Here is a 17,421-nt window from a genome sequence, read left to right as displayed (position 1 = left end):
TGGAACCACCCACTTCCATTCAGGAGGTAGTGGCACTTATTTTGTGTCCAAAATAAACCTATACAATTGGAGGCATTGTGGAGGCCAGGGAGTCAAAGGTTAATACATACCTGCAAGCAGGGCAGGGGAAAAGAAATACTACTTGGAGAATAGGGGAATGAAACCGAGTGTTCTAAGGAAAAATTCACAAATATGCTCTTGGAGATAATACTAATAAAAATGAATATAAATCAGAAAATGCATTCTTTGACAAACTTATGGGAGATAATAAATCACAAAGTTCATCTTTATTTAAAATATATTTTTTCTTTTCTCTTTCCACAAAGCCAGAAACATATGCCTCTTAGCAACATCATTGCCCTGTGAGAACTCACCGAAAATACAACTAAAAATGGGTCCATATGTACCCCTGGCAATAAAGATTTTTCAACAACAGCTGAAATTTGCTTGCATGCTTGTAATACAGAATTTAGCCAGGTTTGTTATTATACCTGATGTTGTATATAAAACTGTGTGTACTATTTAAAAATCTCTGTCATATTTATAAAATTAACCATAGCATGGGAACTCTATGCTAATATGGTAAGTGAATGACTGAACACGTGAATTTCTGCCTACATTACTGGAAAACATTTCCCCTCTTGTATTCTTGAGACTTAGTCTCTAACTTTATCTTGGCAAAGAACCAGTATTAGAACAGAATCTATGGAGCTTTCCCCTAAGAAAGTATTCCCTTATAAGTGGAGAGCTGAACAACTTCACCTTATTTTTCCTATTTTTTAAATAAAAGGTTTTTTTGAAATATAATTTACATACCATAAAGTTCACCAGTTTTTAGTGTACAAGTTAATGATATTTAGTATATTTATAGAGTTGTGCAACTCTCATTACATTCCAACTTTTGAATATTTCCATCACTCCAGAAAGATTCTTCATGCCCATTTGCAATCACTCCTCATTCCTATCCCCCAGGCAACCAATAATCTACTTTTGGTTTCTATAAATCTGTCTTTTCTGGACACATTTTATGTACATGGAATCATATAGTATGTGGTTTATTGTGGACTGGCTTCTTTCACTTAGCATAGTGCTTATGAGTTTCATTTATGTCGTAGCATGTATCGATATCGTGTTCATTTTAATTGCTGAATATTATTCCATTGTATGGATATATGACATTTTGTTTAACCATTCAAAAGTTGATGGACGTTTGGGTTGGCTATTATGAATAATGTTGCTATAAACATTTGTATACAAGTCTTCCTGTGGGCATATGTCTTCATTTCTATTAGGCAGATATCTAGGAATGAAATTGCTGGATCATATGGTAGATTTGTGTTTAAATTTTTAAGGAGCGGCCAAACTGTTCTCCAAACTGGCTGTACTGTTTTACATTCCCATCAGAACAGGAACCAGACAAGTTTGCCCTCTATCTCCACTTCTATTCAACATAGTGCTCGAAATCCTCACTACAGCAATTAGCCAAGAGAGGGGTATTAAGGGTGTCCAAATGGGGGCAGATGAGATCAAACTCTCGCTCTTTGCCAATGATATGATACTATATCTAGAAAACCCCAAGGATTCATCCAAGAGACTCCTGGAATTGATAAATGAATTCAGTAAAGTCTCAGGATACAAAATCAATACACACAAATCTGAGGCATTGATATACACCAATAACAGTAAAGCCGAAATTCAAATCAAAAATGCAATACCTTTTACAATAGCTTCAAAGAAAATTAAATATCTAGGAATATATTTAACGAAAGATGTGAGTGACATATACAGGGACAACTACGAAACACTAAGAAAAGAAATTGTAGAAGATGTAAACAGATGGAAAAATCTACCTTGCTCATGGATTGGTAGAATCAATATCGTTAAAATGTCCATACGACCTAAAGTGATCTACAGAATTAATGCAATCCCTATCAAAATACCATCATCATTCTTTACAGATCTAGAAAAAATAATTCTGCACTTTGTATGGAACCAGAGAAGACCTCGTATAGCCAAAGCAATCTTAAGTAAAAAGAACAAACTGGGAGGTATCAGTCTACCAGACTTCAAGCTGTACTACAAGGCTATAATAACTAAAACAGCATGGTACTGGCACAAGAACAAACACATAGACCTCTGGAACAGGACTGAGAATCCAGAGATGGAACCATCCGCATGTGGTAATCTAATCTTTGACAAAGCTGACAAAAACATACACTGGGGAAAAGAATCTCTTTTCAATAAATGGTGCTGGGAAAACTGTATAGCTACATGCAGAAGAATGAAACTGGATCCCTACCTCTCACAAAAATCAATTCAAGGTGGATAACAGCCTTAAACCTAAGGTATGAAACCTTAAGAATTCTAAAAGAAGATGCTGGGAAGACCCTTTCAGACATCAGCCTAGGCAAGGAATTCTTGAAGAAGACCCCCAAAGCAATCACCACAGCAACAAAAATAAATAAATGGGACCTGATCAAATTAAAAAGCTTTTCCACAGCCAAGGAAACTATCATTAGAGCGAATAGATAGCCTATAGAATGGGAGAAAATATTTGCTCTCTACATATCTGATAAAGGGCTGATAACAAGAATCTATACAGAACTTAAAAAAATCAACAAGAAAAAATCAACCCCCTCAACAAATGGGCAAAGGAAGTGTACAGAAACTTTTCAAAAGAAGACAGAATAATGGCCAGCAAACATATAAAAAAATGCTCAACATCTCTAATCATTAGAGAAATGCAAATCAAAACCACAATCAGATATCACTTAACCCCAGTGAGATTGGCCTCTATCAAAAAAATCCCAAAACAACAAATGCTGGTGAGGATGTAGAGAGACAGGAACACTCTTACACTGCTGGTGGGACTGCAAATTAGTGTAACCTCTGTGGAAAAGAATTTGGAGATACCTGAAAGAGCTAAAAATAGAAATACCATTCGATTCAGCAATAGCACTATTAGGCATCTACCCAAAAGAGCAAAAGATATGCTATAATAGAGACATCTGCATCCGAATGTTTATGGCAGCACAATTCACTATTGCAAGGATGTGGAAACAACCCAAGTGCCCGTCAATTCATGAGTGGATTATTAAAATTTGGTATATGTATACAATGGAATATTACTCAATCATAAGAAACAACAGTGATCTAGCACCTCTTATATTTTCCTGGATTGAACTTGAACCCATTTTCCAAAGTGAGATATCACAAGATCGGAAGAATGGGCTCCACTTGTACTCACCATCAAATTGGTACTAACTGATGAACACTAGGGTGCTCACATGGCAGTAATATTCTCCACGGATTAGGGGGATGGGGGGGTAAACCCACAATTAAAGGACATGGGGAGCATTGTTGAGGGGAAGGGCATGCCTGTAACCCTTGCTTGGGTGAGACAAAGACATAAAATGTAACCACAATGTTTGTACCCTCATAATACCCTGAAATTTAAAAAAAGATTCCTAAATTTTTATTCTTTTGGATGCTATCATGAATAAAACTGTTTTTTAAATTTCATTTATTGGTTGTTCATTGCTAGCATATATAAATACATTTCTGTGTATTTCTTATATCCTGCAACCTTCTTGGACTCTTTTATTAGTTCTAGTAGTTTTTGTGTGTGTGTGAATTCCTCAATGTTTTTTATATACATGGTCATGTCATCTGTGAATAAAGAGAAGTTTTCTTCTTCCTTTTCAATCTGAATGCTTTTTATCTCTTTTTCTTGACTGATTGTACTGGCTAAAACTTCCAATACAATGTTGAATACAAGTAGAAAGGCTAGACATCTTTGTCCTGTTTCTGACTTTGGGGGAAAGCGTTCAGTCTTTCACCATGATGCATGATGTTAGTTCTAGGTTTTTCATAGATGCCCTTTGTCAAGTTGAGGAATTTCCCTTTTGTGAGATTATGATATAATAATAAACATATATATATATATATATATATATATATATATATATATACATTGGTCTCTGATCCCAGTTCCTGACACAGTACTCCTAAGACCTTTGTATAATAATTTCCTGAGTGATAGGAACATCTGACACAGCTCCTAAATCCCTTGGGATTGCCTTAGTGATAGAAGCCTCTTTTGTTCCAATGAGGTGACTCTTAGAGGGCTCCTGGATAGCCTCAGGATGGGAGCTGGTAACCAGGGAAATCAACCACATGATGAGAAGGTTGGAACTTTCAGTCCCATCCCTAATCTCTGGGAAGGGGAGAGGGGATAAAGGTCGAGTTGATCATCAATGGTCAATGATGTAATCAATTATGCCTACATAATGAAGCCTCCATAAAAATCCAAAAGGACTGGGTTCAGAGAGCTTCTGAATTACTGAACACATGGAGGGTCCTGGAGGGTGCCATACCCAGAGAGGGCAAGGATGTTCCATGACCCCTCCCACATACCTTGCCCTATGCATGTCTTCCATGTGGCTGTTCATCTGTATCATTTATAATATCCTTTATAATAAATATGTAAATGTAAGTAAAGTGTTTCCCTGAATTCTGTGAGATGCTGTAGCAAATTAATCCAACCCAAGGAAGGGGTCGTGAGATTCCTGATTTATATCTGGTTAGTCAAAACCTGGGGCTTGCAATTATCATCTGAAGTGGGAGCCAATCTTGTGGAATTGAGCTTTTAGCTCGCAGGATCTGACACTATCTCCAGGTAGATGGTGTCAGCATTAAATTGAATTAGAGGACATCTAGCTGGTATCCTCAACAGAATGGTTTGGTGGTATGTGCAGATAAACCTCCACATATCTAGTGTCACAGGTTTTGTGTTGAGAGGTGTGTGAAAACAGAAAAACACTTTGGTTTTCTTCCTGTATCTTTAGATCTTCTATTCCTTATTTGTTGAGAGTTTTTATCAGGAATGGATGTTGGATGTTGCCAAGTGCTTTTCTGTGTCTATTAAGATGATCATGTGGTCTTTGCCTTTTGTTCTATTAATATGGTACATTACATTACTTAATTTTGGGATATTAAATCAACCTTGTATTCCTGGAATAAATCACACTTGCCATGGTGTATAATGCTTTTTATATGTTGCAGGATATGAGTTGCTAATATTTTGTCAAGGATATTTATGTTTATATCCATGAGGGATATTGCTGTAGTTTTCTTTTCTTGTGATGTATTGTCTGATTTTGCTATTAGGGTAATATTGGCCCTATTGAATGAGTTGGCAAGTGTTTCTTCCTCCCATGTTTTATAGAAAAAGTTGTGAAGGATTGATATTATTTCTTCTTTAAATGTTTGGCAGAATTTACTGGTGAAATCATCTGGGCTTGAGCTTTACTTTGTGGGAAGATTTTTATTTACCATTTCAATTTATTTACTAGTTCTGGTCCTATATATATTTTCTATTTCTCCTTCAATCACTTTTGATGATTTGTGTCTTTTTAGGAATGTGTTTATTTCATCTAAACTGTCTCATTTCTTGGCATCAGGTTCTTCATAGTTTTTTTAATTTTTTTTTATTTCAGCATATTATGGGGATACAAATGTTTAGGTTACATATATTGCCTTTGCCCTACCCAAGTCAGATCTTCATAGTATTGCCACATAACCCTTTCAATTTCTGTAATTTGGTAGAGGTGTCTCCTCTTTTATTCTTCAGTTTGGTAATGCATGCCTTCTTTTTTATTTTATTGGTCAATCTATTTAAGTTTTGTCAATTTTGTTTATCTTTTCAAAGTACCAACTTTTGATTCCAGTGATTTTTCTCTATTTTTTCTGTATTCTGTTCCATTCTTGTTGTAATCTTTATTATTTTCTTCCTTATGCTGGCTTTTGGTTTAGTTTGCTTTTATTTTTCTAGTTTCTTAAAGTGGAAGCTTAGGCTATTTATTTGAAGTCTTTGTTCTGATATAAGTGCTTACAGCTATAAATTTATCTCTATGCACTGCTTTGGCTGCATCCCCTAAATTTTGATATGGTGTGTTTTTTGTTTTCATTCTGCTGAGAGTATTTTCAGATTTACCATATGATTTCCTATTTGACTTGAGTTGTATAGATATGTGTTGTTTAATTTCCAAATATTTGTGGATTTTCCAAATTTCCTCTTTCATTGATTTGTAATTTGATTCCATTTTGGCTGTAGTTCTACATAAATTTCTGGCTAGATGTCATTCTGTTGCTTTTCCCAACCAGTATCATGACCTCAGGCTAGCTGTGATGCTATTATTCCCTGATTGTCACTGAGATTGGTATTGTTTTTGACTGTTATCCAGGCATGGAATTTTCCAAGTTCAGCTCCAGATAAAGTCATCACTTTCTTGCCGGGATGTAGAGCTCTCATTTCTCACAGTCTCCTCGCTGCCCCTGGGTAGAATTATGAAGCTAAGGCGAAGGAATTAGAGAAGTCCCAGAGACTCTTACTGTTTTTATAGATGTTTATTAAATTTTTATGAATAAACACTGTTCAACTGGTATGTCTTTAGTCAATTTTCAGTGTTTTAATGGCTGTTTTTGACAACTTTGTCCATTTTTTTCATTGCCATTTAGAGAGAGGATTTTCCAAGCTCCTTACTCAGCTCTTCTAGAAACCCTGCCAAATTTCAGCTTTTTGAATCAATAAGACAGTCTAAAGGCCATAGGGTTTTTAGATATTTTGTTGTTTTGGTGCAGTTGGTATTTAAATATTACCAAATTCCTTAGGATCTTTTTTTAGATTGGGTAAACTGGCCATAGATTTCTTATTAGAATTTAAGTAATAATAATAACCATTATTGCCACATAATAAGGGTTTACTATGTACCAGGCACTTAGCGTACCTTATCACATTCAGTAGTAAGAATATTTCTGTAATGTATTATTATTTCATTTCATAGATGAGGAAATTGAGACTCTAAGTTAAGTTCTTTGCCTAAGACCTCACAATTAATAGGTCCTGGACCCGGGATTTGAACCCAGAAATAACTAACTCTGAAGCCCTTCTTTTCCATATACTATAGTACAGAACTGAGCATTGTCAGACATGTTTCTTCCCAAGATATAGCTGAAGGTTACTAGATAAACCTTGGACAAGAAACAGCTTTAGATAATTAGTAAGATTGGTGTTTGTCTACTTGGTGTGACATTAGAGGATGGAAAAAAATGTCATGTAACCTAAAATAACTTAACTTCTAATGCCTGTAATTTCTTCTATTTATTTGTAGTCAGTTCATTTATGAATTATTTATGCCCTGCCTAATTCAGAAGACTTGAAGTGACTTAGAAAAGTCATTAAATGCAATGATTTTTAAATATTTTGGGGTTCATACATCATTTAAGTTCAGATAAAGTCTTTCCCAGAAAAATGAAAAAATACACATGCAATTTTGAATAACATTTTTAGGAGTCCATGGGCTCTAAAAGTCATAAACTCCAGTTTGGGAACTCCTGTTTTAATAATGGAGATGAAGCCTAGAGCAGCTGCTTGCCTGTAAAACACCTTTGTAAAGTATTAGAAGAAGCCAGCTAACTCAGTCAAATGCCCTTGTTCAGTGAGGAACCTGCACAGCTGTACATGGTGGCCTTGACAAAGGCAATGGACTTGCCGATGAAGATGTTATGCTTCCATTGTCTTGTATCTCAAGTTCTCAGCACAATATCTGATATACAATAGGTGCCCAATTATGTTTTATTCATGAATAAATGATTGCTAAAACATTTAATTCCAAAATAAAATGAGACTTAAAATGCAAATGACCTGATAAAGATAACATTGAGACCAAGTCTTAAAGTAAGGGTTAAATCCCTTATTTTACTTCCTTTGATAGAGTGGGAAAGTAACAATGTAGAATTTGGGGGTTTCAAAAATAAAAATTTTACCAAGTACTGAGTCAGGCCAAACCTCAGTCATCTAGTGCCTTTCTGAAGAAACTGGTTAATGAAGAGTGAAAGAATAACACATTTGTGGATTGCCAAGGAATAAGTGGGCCTCCATAGCTAAAAACAACACACCCTGAGCAGTGCTAGAACACCTTAGTATTTTCCACATCTCTCTCTGCAAGTTCATTTTGCTTCCATGAGAACTACTGACTTACATTGACTCATAAAGAGCTTCTACAGGCAAACACTTGGAGAAATTTAAATGCAGCCATGTAGGTTCCATGTATCCAGAGGTCTCAAATCTTCCTGTCCATGGAAAGCTGTCAGGAGTAGCCAGCACACTTTCTAAGCCTCAATTTATTTAACAGTTGTATAGGCATTGCTGAATATACCATACCGAATCTCCAAATTTCTTATTTACAATTCAATTCAGCAAATGTTTATTGAGGGGCTACAATGTGTCAGGCATGGTCCTAGTCTCTAGGATTATAGAGATAACATCTGTGATCAATGCAGTATTGATCTCAGGGAAGAAGCTAATGGAGCAACATTTGTCTGCTATGAAATTCTAACTGCTGATTAGGGTTTCTCAACTCCTAGGTGATAGGTTATCCTGTAAAACACCTTTGTAAGTGTTAGAAGAAGCCAGTCAACTCAGTCAAATGCCCTTGTTCAGTAAGGAACCTGCACAGCTGTACATGGTGGCCTTGACAAAGGCAATGGACTTGCTGATGAAGAGGTTATGCTTCCTTTGTCTTGTATCTCTAGTTCTCAGCACAATACCTGGTATACAATAGGTGCCCAATTATGTTTTATTCATGAATATATGATTGCCACCAAGGTAGCTTGGGGATCTCATTTGCTAGCACTTGCCACATCAGTTTGCCTAATTTTGCCTAATTTTCTATTACACTAGGAGGCCAGACTTTCTTATTCACTGCTTTACTCCTGACATCTAGTATAAGGCCTATTACAGAGTAGATACCTAATAAGTGCTTATTGAATAAAATAAGAATTAAATAAGATAAAATAAATTTAAATAGTTTCTGATGGTAAGATTATTTTCTAAGGGTAAAGAACCATCATTTTGGGGAAAAGGGAACATGATAGGAGGTTGTGGTTAAAGCAGAACCCTCTCCCTCTAAGGTGAGGGATTAGGACAATTAGACCATAAGCCTTCCTTTCCCAAAACATTTCTTAATGCTGTATATCTTACACTTTAGTTTTCTATTCAGTCAACAGTTTTCTGCTGATAGGACTTGCTAGGCTTAAGAAAAAATATACACATATATATGTATGTATTTAAAAGAAGCCTGCACTTTTTCTCCCTCTAGAAAAGGAGAGTGTGGTGCACAGACTCTAAGATGGCCTTCAATGATCTCAGCCTCCTAGTATTTATGCCCTTTTATAATCCCTTGCCCTTGAGAATAGGTGGGACCTGCTTCTAACAAATAGAATACAGCAAAGGTGATAAGATATCACTTCTGTGATTACATTACATACAATTATAACTTCTGTCTCATTAACTGGAATTCTGCCTTTCTTGCTTTGATAAAATAAACTGCCATGTTGTAAACTTACCAATGGAGAGTGGCAAAGAACTGAAGATGGCCTCCAAAAACAGCCAGCAAAAAATTGAGGAATTGAGTCCATCAGCCCTTGAGGAAACGAATCCTGCCAATAACCACATGGGCTTAGAATTAAGTCCTTCTCCATTCGAGATTCCAGATGAGATCACAACCATGGCTGGCACCATGATGGCAGCCACATGAGAGACTCCGAAGCAGAGAACCCAACTAAGTTATGCGCAGACAGGAAACTGTGAGATAATAAATGTTCATTGTTTTAAGTTGCTAAGTTTGTGGTAAGTTGTTATGCAGCAATAGATAATTAATACAGATGGGAATCTCATTCTTTTGCATTTTTCTTTTGTCAAATAACATTTGCAGCATTATATCCCATCTGTCCATTTAGTTCTACGATTTGATAGCAAGAAGAGAGAACACTAGCCAAAGTTATGGGTAAGCTTCGAGGCTAATAATACTTATTGGCAGAGCTTCTAGAATCTCAGCAAAGCAGTGGAAATGTGTAGTCACTGAAGCAAAAAAAAAAAAGAGGAATAAAAAAATTCCTCTTTATGGATCATGAAAGAAATTCTATGAAGATTCCATTTCTGGTCAAAGAGTAATAGAACATAGATTTAACCTACACATTGAAACAACCAAAACACAGACAAGCCATATGAAATGATAGTTTGCAAGACACTGTACATTAGAAAACGAAGGACAGTGATCCACGAGAGATGGAAAACAGAGGAGATGAGCCCTATAATTTCTCCAACTTATAGCCTTGAGAGATTTTCCAGGCCATTCCTCAGGAAGGGTAAATCAAGGCAGATACCAGTGATTTCCTGAATTGAAGACACAAACCTGGGAGTTTGGGAAGAATGAGCAGCTAGAGTTCTCATGAAAGAGTACCAGAGAGAAGATAACCACACACAGAGAGAAGAATTCCAGAGATCTCCAAAGGATCCCCCTGAAGTATTCAGATAAGTAATTATCAGCGCCTATGAGTGAGAAAACTACCTGAAGCCAGGGCAAGAACCACCCAAAAAGATTAGAGGCAACAGTGCCAGGCCCTCACACAGGGCTGGTAATAAATAGTGCCTGATCCCACCATCCACAATGAAAAGCTTCAAGATTCACAGGGCATTGGCTTAAGGACTCAGAAGAGTCCTGTATCACTAACGGTGAACGATTAGCCCTGGAGTAAACACATCTTTGGTTCTGACGATCAAATTCTTAAAAGCAAGACTCAAAATAATCACATAGTTTCCAAATAACTTAACTGCATACCTAAACAAATCTCAAGAATAATTTTAGGATACAAAAATACCTGACACTCAAAGAGGTAAAATTCACAATGTCTGGCATCAAATAGAAAATTCCCAGGAATAATCAGGAAAATAACACACAAAATGAGAAGAAAAATCAATCTACTCAAACTGACATAGAACAAACACATTGGTTAGAATAGTAATAGTAAACAATATAAGAAAAATTTCATAACTATATTCCATATATTAAAAATAGATACATGAAAGATATTTCAAAGGCCCAAATAAAACATCTAGAGATTAAAATGAATGAGATGAAAAATTTACTGGATGAGAATAATGTCACATTAGACATTGCAGAAGAAAAAATTAGCAAACTTGAAAACATAGCAATAAAAATTATCCAACTGAAAAACAAAGAAAAAACTAAAAAAAGGAACTAACGAAAAAAAGAACAGAATATCATTGCTTGAGTGACTTCAAGCAACCTAATTTGTGTAATTGTAGTCCCTGAAATGGGGCAAAGGGGGTGGAGCACAGAGAAACACATTTGAAGAAATGGCAGCCAAAATTTTTCCAGATTTCTAGATCCAGGAAACTTAATGACACAAATCGCAAGAAACATGAATAAAACCACACCAACACATCATAAAAAATTGATGCAAAACAGGGATGAAGATAAAATCAAAAAATCAGCAAGAGAAAAAAGACACATTATGTATACAGGAGCAATGATAAGAAAGACAGTAGATTTCTCATCAGAAACGATGCAAGTCAGAAGACAATGTAGCAATATTTTTAAAGTACTAAAAAAAATACTGTCAACCAAGAAATCCATACCCAGTGAAAATGTCTTTCAAAAACAAATACTTTTTTTCAAACATACAAAAGATAAAACGGTTAATCACTAGCAGACTCACAATACAAGAAATACTAAAGGATGTCCTTTGGAAAGAAGGAAAATGGTGCTAGATGGAAATATGAATCTACACAAGGAATGGTAAATACATGAGTAAATATGTAAGATTTTTCTTATTATTTAAATCTCTTAAAATATAACTGACTATTTAAACAATAATAATAAAAATGTAGGTGGGATTTGCAACATACATAAAATAAAAGTTTATGGCAACAATGGCACAAAAGTTCAGAGGGGAGAAATAAAAACAAAATGTTGCAAGGTCCTTATATGCTATGAAAAGTGGTACAGGAGAGGGAAAATGGTAGATTATTGGTGGCCTGCTGGCTCACTGCTCCCAGAGAAGGAGGTGAAGGACTAGAATGGCTGCACATGAGTGGATCACTCCCCCTAAAGAACAGCATTGTGAATTTGCGGAGAAACAGCATGGTACATGCAGTGCAGGAAAAAAGGTGAAAGGGAGATGTGTTTGCAAAGACTGGAGAATACGAGAAATACAAGAGCGAATAGAGAGCAGTGCAGGAGGGCTGCTGCCCGGCCAGCCAGCACAGCGCGATCTGACCCACAGGAGGACGACTGGCTCCCCCACAGACCTCCATGCCCACTCAGACAGGGACACACCTGAAGTCAGTGCAAACTCATGACATGGGACAACAGACTCTGTGGAGAGGAGACAATAGAGGGAAACATTTTGAACTTTCCAGTGCTCTGTGCTGGGAGCACACATGCCACATCTGATAAAGGGATAATAACAAGAATCTATATAGAACTTAAGAAAATTAACAAGAAAAAATAAAACAACTCCATCAAAATGTGGGTAAAGGACATAAACAGAAACTTTTCAAAAGGAGACAGAATAATGGCTAGCAAACATATAAAAAAGTGCTCAGCGTCTCTAATTATCAGGGAAATGCAAGTCAAAACCACAATAAGATATCACCTAACCCCAGTGAGATTGGCCTCTATCAAAAAGTCCCTAAACAACAAGTGCTGGCACGGATGTGGAGAGATAGGAACACTCTTACATTGCTGGCGGGACTGCAAATTAGTACAACCCCTGTGGAAAGTCATTTGGAGATATTTCAAAGAACTTAACATAGAAACACCATTTGATCCAGCAATCTCACTAGTAGGCATCTACCCAAAGGAAAAAAAGACATTCTATAATAAAGACATCTGCACTTGAATGTTTATCGCAGCACAATTCACAATTGCAAGGATGTGGAAACAACCCAAATGCCCATCAATACATCAGTGGATTAATAAAATGTGGTATATGTATATCATGGAATACTACTCAACTACAAAAAACAATGGTGAACCTGAACCTCTTATATTATCCTCAGTAGAGCTGGAGCCCGTCCTTCGAAGTGAAGTATCACAAGAATGGAAAAACAAGCACCACATGTACTTGCCTTCAAATTGGTACTAACTGATCAACATTAAGGTGCTCACATGGAAGTAATGTTCATCAGGTACTGGTCATGTGTGGGGCGTGGGGGGGTAAACTCACAACTAATGGGTGTGGAGCGCACTATATGGGGGAAGGGCACTCTTGTAGCTCTGGCTTGGGTGAAGCAAAGGCATTATATGTAACCAAAATGTTTGTACCCCCATAATATTCTGAAATTTAAAAAATAAGAAAAGTGGTACAATATCACTAGAAGATAGAGTGTGATAAGCTAAAGATGCACACTATTACCCTACAGTAACCACTAAAATAACAGGGAAAAGTTATGCCTGCTAAGTTATCAAAGGAAATACAACAGAATAATAAAAAAATGTTCAATGAATTCAAAGGAAGGCAGAAAATAGGGAAAGCTGAACAAAGAGATGAAACAAACATATGGGGTGGAAATTAGGTTGGTAACTTTGAGCCAACCATATCAATAATCGCATTAAATGTTAAAAGTTTGAAACATCCTAATCAAAAAACAAAGATTGTCAGATTGAATTAAAAATAGAAGACCCAACTATATGCTATTCTCTCTCTCTCTCTCTTCCTCTCTCTCTGTCTGTCTACATGCACAAACACACACACACCTGCTGGCTGAACATCCTGCTGTCTCCAGACTTCCCCATCAGCCCTCAGAGGCACTCCTCTTCTCTTGTAGATCTCTGACTAATAAAATGCTTTTTTTTATTACATGTGTTTTATTGTGCTGCCTCCTTTTTGTCTCACCTGACTGATACTCACCTAACTCTCCTTTCTGTCAGGGCTCTCCTAGAAAGAGGCTGTCTTGGTATGAATATACTGGACACTGGTCAGACAAGAGCCACAGGGGCATCTGTACGATCATGTTTTCATGAGGACACCTGGTCACAGGTCAGACATTTGGGCATAGGCCATTTGCCAAGATAAAAAGGTATCTCATGAATGCACACTGTAAACATCCACAACTATCTCCCTTGGAGCACCATCAGGTCAGGGCTTGAATTTATAGCCACTCTCCATAGAGAGATCTCAAGACCAAGTTAGAGGAAAATACAACATATATCATGACTAAGTGGGACTTATGCCAAGATTGCAAAGTAAATTTAACATTCAAAAGTCAAATCAATGTAATTCATCATATCGACAAACTTAAAAAGAAAAAAAATCCATACAATCATCTCAATATTCAGAAAAAGCATGGAAAAAATCCAATATCCATTCCTGATAAACCTCTCAGCAAAGTAATGCATAACACTGAAAGCACAGTCCATAAAAGAACACATTAAAAAAATGGACTTCCTCAGAATGAAAAACTGTTCTTTGAAAATGGTTAAGTGAATAAAAAGATAAGCAACAGACTTGGAGAAAATATTTGTAAATCGTATATCTCATAAAGGACTTATATCCAGAGTATTTAAAGAACTCTCAAACCCCCATTACAGGAAAACAAAATCCCAATACATTTGAGCAAAGGATTTGAACAGACAGAAGAAAATATATGGAAGGCAAAGAAACAAATAAAAAGTCATTAGGGAAATGCAAATTAAAGCTACAATGAGATATTACTACATACTTATTAGAATAGCTAAAATGTAAAAGACTGACCGACCATACTAAGTGTTGGTAAAGAAGTGGACCAACTTGGAACTCTCATACACTGGTGGTCAGAATGTAAAATGGTACAAAAACGTTGGAAAGCAGGTTGGCAATTTCTTCAAAATTAAGCATACACTTACCATATTACCTAGTCATTCCATTTCTAGGTATTTACCTGAGAGAAATGAAAGTACATGTTTATAAAAGATTTTCACATGAATGTTCAAAACAGCTTTAGGTTTGTTTTGTTTTGTTTTTTTCATTTGGGGGTGGTGAATCACAGCAGCATGCTTTAGTTTTAATAGCCGAAAAACAATCCAATTTTCCTTCAACTGGTGAATGGATAAACTGCGGCAAGTCCATTTAATAGAACACTATTAAACAATATCAAAGAATGAACTATGGGTACAAGCAACAACATGGAAGAATCTCAAAATTATTATGCTGAGTGAAAGAAGCCAGAGAAAAGAGAGTACATGCTTTATGATTCCATTTACATAAAACTCCAGAAAATGCAAGCTAATCTATAGTGACAGAAAGCAGATCCGTGATTGTCTAGAGATAATGCAAAAGGTAAGGAGGTGTATAAGGAGTGGATTAAAAAGGGATAAGAGGAACCTTTTAGGGATGATGGATAGGTTCGTGATCTTGATTGTGGTGATTATTTCAAAGGTATATACATATGTCAAATTGCACACCTGAAATAGGTGTAGTTTTATTGTATATCAATCCTCAATAAAGCTATTTTTACAAAAGAACCAAAAAATATTGACACCAAACATTTGGATGGAGGGGAGAAAGAGCCTGTTGGTAGGGACACTCAATTGACAAAGAAAACAAATATTCATAGTTTATTGCAAGGGAATAAATTTCAAAACATTTGCAGCTGTCAAAAAAGGAAAAGTGTAAATTCTATGTATAATGTTGATTGCTACTGGTTTGTGTCAGATATCATAAATATTTTCCTTACTAAAAAAAGAATCCTATGAAATTTGCATCCCTTATAAATGTAACATGATGAACCCTACATGGAAAAGTATGACCTACATGCTCATTACACAGTCTAGAATAGATTTAACAATGTGTCACATTTTGCTCCTAAAGCTTCTGGAGCTCTGTCTTCATAATTAGTTAGGAAGGGAAGATTGAAGATATTAAGTACCTCCCTAAAGGACAAGCCAAATCTTTGAAATTGGGTCAGATCAAATTCTTGAGCAGTGTTCTCCCTCCCACTGGTGCTAAGTGTTCCCCATATAACATCCCTTTGAAGTAATTATTATTATTCCCCTTTTGCAGACAAGAAAATTGAGCCTCGGGAATATTAATTTCCTCTGGCTCACCCTGTTGCATCAGAGGCCATCATAAAGTGCCATTACATAGGCCAGATTATGAAGTCAAGGATATTCAAAGAAAGAGAGTACGAATTAATGTTTATTGAGGACCAGAACCTGTTGCAGGCCCTCTACCAATGTCATTGTATTTAATGATGATAAAAACTCACAGCATAGATTTTATCATTCCTCACTTACACATGGGGAAGTCAAGCCAGAAATGGGTCAGTGCTGGTGAGTCACTGAGGAGCTGGGAGGTGGATTTCAAAGACAATAACATCATAAACAAGTCGAGACAGACAGATGAGTTTCAGAAGCAGAAGAGGTGGGGATGAGAGAGATGGCAGAGGTGCACAGCCTACATCCTGGAGCCCAGAGACAATTTGCCAGCAGTGATAGTTTAGCTGTAGCTGCCTTTTATTTTCGTTCGAGATCCTTGAGGCCATTCTCTTCTAGTTCTTAAGAGAATACTGGCAATTTCTGACAACACTCTAATAGACTCCTGGAGATAAACCTGTGATTGGGCCTGGACAAGTCTTCATTTCCTTTGCTGAGTCCTTTGTCACAAAACTGTCTTGAACCCCAGAACAGAGGTATCTCTGTTTAGTATTCATCTATCCATGTTATCCCATGGTAAATTATTTGAATGTAGGAGTTCCAGCATTTTGGTTTTATTTAATGTTTGCTCAAACATAAGAAAAGATATAAAATCTTTGAAAAGAATATCCCAAGAGAATTTTGCCTCAGCACTTCTTACATTAGAAGATTAAAAGCTTTATCTCCAAAATGATAAAGTGTTTGGTTAGCAATGGGAATTTATAACATATTAAGGGCACTGCCTGTTAAGAGTTTTCTTCACCTGAGAAGGATTTTGAAGCAAAAAATAAAGTTCTTTGCGTACAGTTTCGTTGACCATTAAAAAAACACATATATTGCAGAAATTCAAATGATAAGAGAACCACCTTATAAAGGTACAAACTATAATAAATAATTTTTAGTGTCTACTAAATACCAGGAAGTTATATACATGTTCTTAATTAATCTTCACAATAGTTGGGTAAAATATGTGTCAGTAGCCTCATTTTCAGGGAAGGATATGGGGTTCAGAAGGGTCATGTAACATCTGCAAGTTCACAAAACTAATATGTATCAGAATAAGGATTCGAACTCAGCTTTGTTTGGATTCAGTCCCCATATCACACTGCCACCCTGGTACTAGGGAAAAGGACCACTTCTACTCTATTTTGCCTTTCCTGAGTTGACATGTTTCAGAGGATGCTAATTAAACTAGTCATGACTGAAACCATAGGAAATTCTCTGTTTAGAAAAGATAATCAAATACTGCCTCAAACCTAAATTAGCAGCATAGCTCTAGAAGAAACCATTTGTATACTTATGCTTTGGGCCTCTTTCTTTCCTCATCTACAAATTAGGTCTAATGGTGGTTATTATAGAAATATGAACATTGAAATTGTTC

Source organism: Propithecus coquereli, unplaced genomic scaffold, assembly GCF_000956105.1.
Source record: "Propithecus coquereli isolate 6110/MARCELLA unplaced genomic scaffold, Pcoq_1.0 Scaffold188, whole genome shotgun sequence".
Lineage (NCBI taxonomy): Eukaryota > Metazoa > Chordata > Mammalia > Primates > Indriidae > Propithecus > Propithecus coquereli.
This window is presented reverse-complemented; position numbering follows the sequence as displayed.